Source organism: Heterocephalus glaber, unplaced genomic scaffold (assembly GCF_053883595.1).
Source record: "Heterocephalus glaber isolate CG9 unplaced genomic scaffold, H.glaber_assembly_v1.0 deba00001428, whole genome shotgun sequence".
In the NCBI taxonomy this organism is placed as follows: Eukaryota; Metazoa; Chordata; class Mammalia; order Rodentia; family Bathyergidae; genus Heterocephalus; species Heterocephalus glaber.
The window spans coordinates 16,495,469-16,506,922 of NW_028258293.1; the positions used below are offsets into that span (position 1 = coordinate 16,495,469).

At 44.5% G+C, this 11,454-nt stretch overlaps 1 long non-coding RNA gene across 1 annotated transcript; it reads left to right on the forward strand.

Moving 5' to 3' along the window:
* The first annotated feature begins 904 nt into the window (after window positions 1-904).
* LOC101722084 (uncharacterized) lies at window positions 905-10,842 on the forward strand. Its single transcript, XR_205529.3, has 4 exons — window positions 905-1,064; window positions 5,828-5,950; window positions 7,424-7,508; window positions 10,489-10,842. It is a non-coding gene; the product is annotated as an uncharacterized LOC101722084 (long non-coding RNA).
* Window positions 10,843-11,454: the final 612 nt, after the last annotated feature.

The window sequence follows — 11,454 nt, forward strand, 5'->3', positions numbered from 1 at the left end:
CACCTATGGTGTAGGGTAGACTAGACTTCTGGAATCTAAAAGGAAGAAACTTTGAAAATAATCTTCAACATTGTGTGTGCTTAAGTAAAGGTAAGACAATTTTGTTCCAAACTGTGATCCCTCCACTCTATAATAAGCAGCAGAGTTTTAAGGTTGGACTTAAGTTCTTTCTCTCACTGGATCAGCACTGAAGGTAGTCTTGCTTCAAGGAAAAAGAGGAAGGGAAAAGGATGAAGGAGAGAATCTGAGCCTGACAGAGCAAGTAGGTGTGAAATATTCAGAGGCCCAGCCTCTGACCAAAAAGATTCTTCCAAACCTTGGTGACGACCTTCCAGAGGCTTTGTCTCGTCCTTTGGCTTCTGTAGAAGTGTGGAGCTCTGACTCCCTGTGAGCTTTACAGACTTCCAGAGTTCTAAAAGCTAGATGGAGCTGGACTGCCATATAAGTCACAGAAGTTATTCCAAACAGAGAAGATGAAGTTGTGGCCATCAAAGAGAGAGAAATCAAGTTTTCTTGGTGATATTTGCTATTGTTGCAGAAAATCCATGCGTCTCAATCTACTCCACCAGTCTTTACAGACGAAGAGCCAGGGTAGGTGGGACTCGTAGCAACATGTTAGTTTTCTTCGGTGCTGTGGAATGAAGAGGACGAAGGAACCCACCTGAGAGAGAAACCTACCAAAAACACTCATTTGTCCAGCAAGCAAGTATCGAGTCCCTCTTCTACACGAGGCCATACTGCACTAGGGATGACAAAAACGGAGACAATTCCGATCAGTAGAAGGTTGCTATGGTCTGACTGTGTACCCCCAAATCCACATGTTGAAATCTAATTCCCACTGGGACGGCACTAGGAGGTGGGGCCTTTCGAGACCATGATGACGTCATAACGACGAGACCTATGAGGGGCACCTGCTCTGAAATCTTGCTGATTTGGACTTAACGTCCACTGGAATCTTTCCCCCAAAAGCCTGAACCAACAGTTAACTGAAATAAAGCTGAACCCCATCCCCAGCACAGGTCTCAGTGACCTGCATCAGTGAAACAGCCGGTTTGCAATGAACGGTGCGTTTGTAGGTGTCGGGAGGGGTCCCCCAGGGGAAAGGTGCTGCTTGGAGAGGTCAGCTCTCTAAAATAGAGCACGTTCTCCCCAGCTGCTTCTCTTAATGTAGTTAAGCGACTCCACCAGCCTTGAGGTAGAAGACTGTCCTACTGGCCACAGGGATTGTCACTCTTTTGGCAGTGGAGGCTCAGAATCGGGGCTCAGGTGGGATACAGAGGTGCCCCTCTCAGTGATTCTACAAAGACCACTGTTCTGGTGACATGGGGACCAGAGAGGACTGCTGACCAGGCAGGGTCCACTGACCCACCCTGAGTCCCCCTGAGGGTGGCTTCATTCAGCCATGTGCCCTGGACACTTCAGCTTTCTCTGCCGCTTGAGGTGGGCTGCTAAGGCCTGGCATGGAGAACGGGCAGACCCGGGCCCAGGTCCAGCTGTGCTGCTTACTAGCTGGGAGACCTGGCGCAAGTTCCTTTACCTTTCAGGGTTAGTTTTCTCATCTCTGAGATGGAGATTTTTATGGCTGGAACTGGAGATTACGATGTTAAGCGAAATAAGCCAGACTCAAAGAAACAAGTATCACATGTTTTCCCTAATGTGGAGAATTAAAAAAAAAAAAAAGAGCTACCATGAAAGTCAAAGGGAGCCTATTATTAGACAAGAGGAAAGGAATGAGGGGGAGGGGGTAAAGGAGGGTAACATGGGATGGGTACCATCCAATGTATTATATATGTATGAAAATGCCACAATGAAACCTAGTATTTTGTAAAATTAATATGCACTATTTTTTAAATGAGGGTTTTTTGGTTTTGGGGGTTTGAGGGGTTTTTTTGGTACCGGGGATCGAACTCGGGACCTTACACTTGCGAGGCAGGTGGTGAAACCACTGAGCTAAATCCCCAGCCCAAAATGAGGTTTTTAATACTATCAACTACTTGTAGTAATTATGCAGTTGACATGAACTTTTATATGTGAACCAGCACGAGGCTTGGCGCATGATGGATGTGATTAAACAACATGAAAGCCAGCACACAGTCCCTGTGAACACTGCTCTGCCTCAGTCTCCCCTGCTGGGGTGACCTTCCCAGAGCAACCTGGATGTTGTCATTGCTTCACAGTCTCTGCCTCCATTTACATACCCAACTCCGCAGGTCAGGAACCTCCCTGCTCCTCCACTTTTGCGTTGATAATGAGTCAACAATGGTCTCCACTGAGGCAGAGAGAACGGCTTCACAGCCTCCACAGTGGGAAGCAGTGGGGACACCTCACACTTCCGCTGCACCCCACGCTCCCCTTACAAGACATGACTTCCGGGACTACCTTTTCGCGGATAGAAAACCTGGCAGGTGCTTCTGATTAGGTTTCCCAGCTCAGAAGCCACCATTAGCAAGGTGTCTGCCCTGGGAGGGGTGAATGTTACTGTTCTTAAAATTAAGAAAAAATAAACATGACATACAATATTCCCATCTTAACGGTTTTGAAGGGTACAGTTCAGTGGCATTAAGTATATCCCCCTGGCCCAGTCCTCACCCATCTCCAGAACATTTCCTTCTTCCCCTGCTGGAATTCTGGTCCCTTGATTAGTAGCTCCCTCTTCCCCTGCTTCCTAGAAGCCACCACCCTACTTTCCTTCTCTATAGTTTGACCACTGTAGCTACCTCATGTATGAGGACTCATACAGTGTTTGTTCTCTTTTGGATGAACTTATTTTACTCGCCATAATGTCCTCCAGGTACATTCATCTTATTGCATGTGTCAGAATTTCATTTCTTTTTGAGGCTGAATAGTAGTCCATTGTGTGGAAGTATCACGTGGTATCCATTCATCCACTGACACTCAGGTCGCTTCTACCCTGGGCTGTTTGGAAGAGTGCTGCAATTAACCTTGGGATACAAATAACTCTTGAGACCTTGCTTTCAATTCTTGGGGGGACATACGCAAAGGTGCCATGGCTGATCAAATGGTAACATCAGGTTTCATTTTTGAGGAAATGTCACTGTTTCCTAGTGTTAACCTTTTCCCTTTAGTTTGGAAATTGTACCCTTTTATTTCGCTGTGCTGCATTCTTTGGTCAGTCTCCTTCCTCCTCTGGGAAGGCACCACCTACCTGCACCGCTGAGCACCACACCCTAACTCTAGATGAACCGTGGAAACCACACCCCAGCACTTATGATTTCGGAAGACACAGACTAGGAAGGCAATGCTCACGGTGAGCTACAGAAGTCGAGGGCCTGATAAAGTGCCCTTCTGAAAAAGCTCCTTTGGGGAATAATGGACAATAACTTTTGAAACTCCTCAAAGAATAGGAAAAACTGAATTTAAAGTATTGTTAATCTGTAATTTTTGTAATATAACTAAATTCATTCTACACTTGTTCTTTGTTTATATTTGTTCTTTGCTGACCCTTTTAACTCACCTTAGATTTTAAATTTTGTCTTTTTACCATTAGTAGTATACAAATAACCAGAATCAGCCTGCATTCCAGCTATGATTATTTAAACATTAACCCGAGGCCCATGTCCAGTGAACCAAGCTTCTATCCAACCAAGACAGAGCAAAACAAAATGAGAGAGACTCACAAGGGAAGACACTTCTGACTGAAAAATAAAGCATATTTCTTAACAAATGTCATAAAATAATGACCTGAGGCCAAGAACACTTGTGCAAAGCATGGGTGTAGCGGGTTTGTAACAAATGCTGATAATGCTTTAATACCGGCTGGGAGACTCAAAGCCCAGCAGTATTTCCTCCTGGAACCATTATCTATTTTCTTTGGAGTTTTAGGAGACAATTAAGTGAGGGAAGTAGAAGATGCTGTCCTGAGGACACTCAGAGGGCAAGTGACACAAACAGACCTTGTAAGATGAAAGAAATTCTGTTCTCACCGGAGTGTATGACAAAGGGATTTTCCACCAAACAAGCCTTTCCACTAGAGTGTGGGAAGGAAATGTCAACACTATAGAGAATGTGTTTAAATTTAAAAATAAATTCAGTTTTAATAACACTTAATATATGGATTAACAATGGAACCTATAAATAGATTATGAATGAATATTCAAGTATGGCAGAACAGTTTCAGAGATGGCCATTGGTGAGGCATGGCCTTAGAAAATATGCCTGCCATGTCTCTAACCTACTCTTGCTTGAAACTGATTTGTAAAAGACTTTATCAGGCTAAGTAATTTGGACTTTATGCTGTGGGCATAAGCCTCTGCAAGCCCTCAGAAGGTTTTAAGCACCAAAGAGAAAGTAGCAAACCCGGAAGCAAAATGGGTAAGAACTGACAGCACTGTAACTAACAGTGTGGGTTCTGGAGCCAGCTGAATCATTTATTAGCTGTGATAAATATTACTTGTCTGGCCTTGGGCAAGTTCTGTTTTCTCATCTGTAAAACATGACAAGAATAACCATCTCCTGATGTTGTAGGATTAAATGAGATAACGCATTCAGAGTACCTCCCAAAGAACCCGGCACATGACAAGCCATCATGCGTGTTTGTTATGTTTCCATTTTGGATTACCATTCTCTTCGACCCATATCTCAGGGTAAGGTTCATACCCTGAGCCACCACAGTTTCTAGAGCTAACTCTTCAAATATAGGTCAAAACTGCCTAAAAAGCAGTATTTGAGCCTGCATGCTGGCCCACACCTCAATCTCAGCATTCAGGAGTCCAGAGCAGGAGGATCCTGAGTTTGAGGCCAATTTGAAATACACAGCACATTCGAGGCTGGCCTGGAATACAGAGTTAGACCTCTGATCACATAAGAAAGCATGTCTGAAGGATGTAAGCTACTACTGTACTATTTGTATTATGTGGCATTTGCCTTTGAGATTTAAATCCAGCTCTACCACACTCTGGTATACTAAGCTGTCTTTATTCTAATATGGTAAGGTCTAAAACTAGTTCCTCCTCAAATGCCTTTTTCTTCACTTCAAAATATTATTACTTTATGATTTAACATCACGACATTGGGACTGTACCTGCCCTCATTGCTAATCAGCATTAATTGAATTTTTTAAATTCAAAATTTAAAAATGATGGTGGTATTAATTTCTTCTTAGCCACTTGGTTTCTAACTGGTTTTTAAATTGCATTCCTCTCTCCCTTGGAAAGTCCAAGTCATTTTCTCCATTTCAGAGGAAGTATTTGCAGGTGCTGAATTTTTCTTGTAGCTCTAAGGGATCCTCGACCATAGTGAGTTCAAGAGCGCCATCTCCTGGCAAAAATTAAAAATGGAAAGAAAATGCACAAATAAACAGGTGCCTAAATGGTCTTCTGCCTTTAATCAGCCGCTTAACTACTTAACCATGAAAATGAGCTTCCTCGGGCTAATGAGAGTTGCCCAATTTGCAGAAACAGGGTGTTTATTTTTGTAGCACAATTTTCCAGCTGCCTGCATCCTGCCTCCTTTACAGTTTGTAGCATCTGCTTACACTGCATTGTTGGTGTGCAAGGTTTGCTGAGAGGCCCCCTCCTTGATGCTAAGAGGAGGAACATGTGCTAGGTCTCCTGGGTTGAAAATTGGATTTGGGGATCCAAACAGACTTCTGAGCGCAACTCAGAAATCAGGTGCAAGTTCTTTATGTTTATTATCAGACAAGAAAATTACAAGGTGGCAGGTGGAACCTTGATAATGCCATATGAAAGTGAGGGAATTAATGAAAATGGAGGCAATATAGTCTAGGGTCAGCACATCCATAGCTATTATCCTGCTCTGTTTTAAAAATGCAGGTGTTTCTGCAATAACAAGATATATGTGTTCCTAGGGGAAAGAGAGCAGCACACTTTCTGCAAAGTTGCAAACCACAAATAATCGAGACTTACGGGAAAAATCGGATGGAGGAATGTGATTCAAAGCATGCAACTCTGCAACCACAGCACTAACAAAGGTGATAATAATCTTAATAAAAATAGCAGCATAGTTTAAAAAGAATGTTCAATTCCTAACAAATAAAGAAAATTTGCTAAAAATTAAGGGCTTTACCATAAAAAGACAAAGAAAGATAAGGTAAATTGACAAACAGCAATGAAGAGAAGCTGAAGTCTTCAGAGTCACTGAGATAAAAAAAAAAAACTGCACAGGATCGGGAACTAAGCAGTGAGCAACCCTCCCACGGAGCCCAGGCTTCCCGAAGGCAAAGGGAAAGAAGAGGCCATGAGAACAGGGCCACGCTGCCTCTGTCCCAGCTTGCTGTCCCCAGCTGTGTGTGTGCACTTGGCCTTTGTCCTCTGACACTGCCAGTGCAAAATGTTGGCAGGCTGGCAGCCTCACAGATGAACCAGTTCAACTTCCACCTCGTACTGACATGGTTCCATTTATCAACAACACTTGAGCTAATTTATGTTAAAATCGCACACAAACATGCAAGTGCTACAGCAAAACAGACTGAGCGTGGGATGCTTCCCTAGCACGCATCTTGACACTAAGCCCTGCAGTCAGGATGCATCCTGTCAGGCCTGCTTCTTCCTATAGCTTGTCTCCCTACTGCCACAATGTGGATTCACAGATGTCCCCACCTCCCAGCTAAGGGGAGCCCATTATGGCTCTGGCTCTAAGGTTTCTGTTATGCCCAAGATGCTCTGCTATGGTAGTTAGCAAGACCATATATACATATATATATATATCATATATATATGATATATATGTGAAAGAATCCCACCAAGACCATCTTAAGAAACGAGAATTTTTTGCTAACCTAATAAAAAGTCCAGATGTATATCTAGCTTTAGGCTTAGCTGGAGTCAAAGGCACATATTTAGTCCCTGTGTGTGTCTCTCCCCTCCCCTTCTCCCTCCTCTGTTCTCCTCTTCCCTTGGTGACAGTGTCATTCTTACCAGGCCCTTACCTACTGATAGCACCTGGATTCTCCAAATTCAGATCTCTTATAGTCAGCAACCCTGGAGGGAAAAGAGTTTCCCTTTCCCAGTAATTTTTGCCAAAACAAAAGCAAAAACAGGAATTGTCTCATTGACATCATTTATATTCATGCTCTCCAACCTTCCCCCAGTCTACTGTGGTCCAAGGATGAAGTCTTTGAATGGCCAGGCTGGGGTAGGCTGACCCTGGATGACTCAGGTTGACTCAGCTCCATCCAAACCATGTGCACAAAAAGCAGGAGATGTTTCTCTCCAAAGGGAAGGCAGTGCAGGACTGTTGGTGGTTCATATCTGGATGTCGCCCAAAGCCTCATGCACTCAGAGCCGGGGCTTGTGGAAGGTGATTGCATTCAGGCGGTGCTACCTGGATTCAGCCAGCTTGGTGTTGGAAGATGGGGCCTAGTCGGAAGAGGTGGGTCACCTGGAGGGGGGTGGCCCAGAAACATATGTCTCCTTCCGTGGCTCCTCTCTTTTCTCTTTCTCAGTGGTCACGATGTGAGGAGCATTCTTCTGCCAGACCCTTCCATCATCCCTTCCTGCATTGGAGCTGGCTGCTACAGACTACAAATTGTGAGCCAAAATAAACCTTTTTTCCTTTGTAAGTTTTGGGTATTGTGTCTCAGAGGTAAGAAAGTGACTAAGACAAGAACCTTGTGTTTAAAGAGAACGATACCCATCACCCAGAATGGCCCAAGCTGGGCAGCCGTCCAATAGCACATGACATTGGAGAAAGCTAGTTTCTAAAGAAAGTGACACCTGAGAGACTCAATTTATTTTGGACTTAAGCAAAGAAAAAGAAAAAGAAAAAGATGCTTCAAAATAACCTTACCACACTATTCACAAATTTATACACAGATACACTATGGAGGTAAAGATAAATAATTATAGACTATGTAGTAGGGGTTTAAAAACACTGACCTGGCCTGCTTGTGTTTTGGTTGGCTTGGCAGTACTGTTTTTTTCTTGGCTTTTGTTGTTTTATTAGAACTTGCCAACATTTAGAACTTGTGAGATTTGAGTGTCCCTTAAATGGGCGTCATACTGGGCCCATTTTCCCACATGGTGACCACAGTCTGAGCTGCGTAGTGGCTGCTTCACTGACCCATTCTCTCCTGTTCACAGTAGGCCCCGTTACTCCCTGTGCTCCTCCACATCCCATCCCACCCCACCCCAGGTTGCTGGTTCTGTTACCCACCTGGTCTCTGGGAGTGTTTCAGTTTGCAATCTGTCATGTGGGTTTAGCTCTGACCATCCAGCTTTTCCAACAGGCAGTGGCCAAGAGTCCACTGGTTAGGGAGGCTGGACCAGGTACCTTCTGCCTTGCTTTGCCGTCCTATCTATATGATGTTTCACACATGCACGAGGGTGAGTCAATTATCAAGGACTTTATTAGAAGGCCTTGGGTGAGTTAGCTTTACAAAGCTTTAATTAACAGGTAGCTTGCTGAGATAGTTATTCGAGCTTACTTCCTCCAGCATAGGCAGTTGAAAAGGTGAAGTTTCCCTCCTCCTTGCTGGAAGAATAGCCAAGCATTTGTCTCCTGGAGATCTAAGTGACCTTTGCTTTATGGTAGAAATAACAGGCTTTTGTTTTCAAAGGCCCAGTCAAATTGAACCTATAGAGCTGGATTGATTCAGAGCGAAAAGTACTCCAACAGTTGACATTAAAAGAAAACAGTAGACCTAGAAAAGAATTACATTTTTTGAAACTTGAGCAATAGATGGAAATGGTGGATTTATCAATTGTCATGATCTTTCCTCATATAACATCTCCAGGGGGAAGGAGTCAGACTCCATTAAGAATGCTTCTATCACAACTGACAGAATATATATCCAAACAGGTTTAAAGGAGAGAAAAAAAGACATAGGATATTGAGTTATTTATTGGTTTGTGTTACTGAAAAGTCCAAGGGTAGCTAACATCAGGTATGGCTTGATCCAATGGTTCAAATGATGTAATGAAAACTAATTCTATGCATCCCAATGTTGAGTTTCCCTCTGTTGGACTTGTTAGGATCTGTTATGGCTGTATCTAGATGTCTTCCCAAAAGCCTCGTGTGGTCATAGGTGGGGCTTTTCAAAGGTGGCTGGATCTAAGGTGTGTGATGCTAGGATTAATGTTGCTCCAGCCAAGGGTAGGTAGCCTGTATGGAATATAAGGGACAGAAAGAAGCTGCTTTGTTGCTTCACTGCTTTGCTGCCTTCTGCCTGCCCCACTTTGCCATGGACCATTTTCTCCTCTCATGGACTGTTTCTCCTTTGCAATGCTCCTCTGCCATGCCACCCTGCCTTGGAGCCAGCCTGAAACCTCTACAAACTGTAAGCCAAAAGAAACCTTTCTTATTTTAACTTTGTGTGTTAGGTATTTTGTCTCAGCAACAAGAATAGTGACTAAGACAGGATCCATGTAGCTATGCATGTCACTCAGCTTTCTGTTACTGTGACAGAATACCTGAGGTCATCAGCTTAAAAGGAGAAAAGATTTAGTTTGGCTCATGATTTCAGAGGTTTCAGTCCATGGTGGGCTGGATCATTGTTTTGGGGCCTGTGATAAAGCAAGACATCATGTCAGGGAGTGAGTATGGTGGAGCAAAGCCTCATTGCCACCTACAAGGGAAAAAGAGGAGGACCAGGGTCCCAATAACCCCTTCAAGGATGCAGCCCGCAGGGGCCTAACTTCCAACTAGGCCCTGCCTCCTAAAATTCCCACCGTCTCCCAAGAGCACCATTAGCTGGAGACCAAGCCTTCAAAGCATGAGCTTCTGGGGGACATTCCAGATCCAAACCATAGCACCATGTAATGGCCCCAACAGCTGTCTCCGACCAACAATAAATACATAAAAACAGAACAAAAAACCCTCACTGACTTCTCAGTAGAATACATGTCAATTACTGACCCAATCACTAGAGCTGTGAGATACAGTATTGTAATTGGCCAGTCACAAGCTTGTTCTCTAAAACCGGGGGAACGGGAATACTACAACTGAAAGCATTAGGGTCACGGGGCAGTCATAGAAGCTAAGCAGCAGAAAACTACTAGGGATTCCAAACAGACAGCTAGGGCCCCTCGGCTCCAGTCACCAGGGCTCAGGAATCTTAACAAAGAACTCCGTGCTCAAGCTTGTGTATCACGCCTGGAGTCCTCTGCCTCTGCACGGATCCCTGGACACGGGGAGCAGTACCAAGAGCTGCACTTACGGGCAAAGAGCTTTCTCTTCGGTGTTCAGGAGCCCTCACCCAGGGCCCTTGGGATACAGTTAGAAATGGAGGAGCTGAGCGAGCCACGCCTTTCCCTTCACTCAGCTGTGGGCACATCATCGCCCTAGTGATTATCCATATTTAAGCGTAGGAGATCGAGATGCCGAGGCAGCATTAGTTCTGACACCCGTAAGAGACAAAACGAGGGACACCTGGCGTCAGAGGTGTCTGACCACAATGGGAGACACTGAAGTTAGAGGTGTCCGACCCTTTGAATACTGGAAGCCTTTGTTGTGTGGCTGCCCATTGAAGGCTCCTCTTCCTCCTCTTCCTCCTCTTCCTCCTCTTCCCAGGGCCAGCACAGCTCAGAGCCTGGGAGCTACGCACCAGCCTGGAGGGTGTCTGCTCACACACCGTCAACACCACCACCAGCTCCTTCCCCGAGAACTTCACCACCACCACCAGCAGCTTAACTTGACTGACTGAGAGTTCCTCTTCTTCCTTTTTCCTTTTGCCCTTCTGCCTGTTCTTGTTACCATCACGTGATCGTCAATAAATGTAGCTTTTTAACTACTTCTACAAGGTCCACACTTGGCGATTCTTTCCTTGTCGTGCACAAAAACCTGGACTAGTTTTTACCCATTCAACTGTCAAGCTTGCACAATCACAAGTCAGGAAAGGCTTGCACAAAACAGGTACCTACAATGGTAGTCTCCGCTTTTTCACTAATCCTAGAAAATAAAGGACTAAGATAAATGTGTTTTGGAATGTGATGACCTCTTAAAAATGATTTTATGTTTAATGTTTGTTCATTTAAATCCAAATGTATTTGTTTTATTGGGAGATAGAGTCTCGCCATGTTGCCCCGGTTGATCTCAAACTCCTGAGCTCAAGTAATTCACCTAGCTCAGCCTCCAGAATAGCTGGGATTAGAGGGACATGCCACGGCACCAGACTTGGAATGTGATGTTTCTAACAGCTAAGTAACCAGGATAAACACACTGTCATCATAGGAACATCCTGCTTCAAATCTACTGTCTCTTTGCTGAGGTTTCTGAGTTCCTGCCTCTACAAAGCACTGTATTCCCTGCCACTCTCCTCTTCCTACTTGTCAGCTCTGTCCCAGGCTCCACACCAATCTTTCTTCCATCTGATTAAACTGGGCTCCATGCAGTCCTAGCATACAAACTCACCCCAATCTACACAGAGGAAAAAGAGAGATACTTACCTCCCTTCCAAAGTGCTATAGTTTATATCTAATGTCCCTCAAGGGCCTCATGCAATCATTGGCAGGGCTTTCAGAAGGTGATTGGTAACAG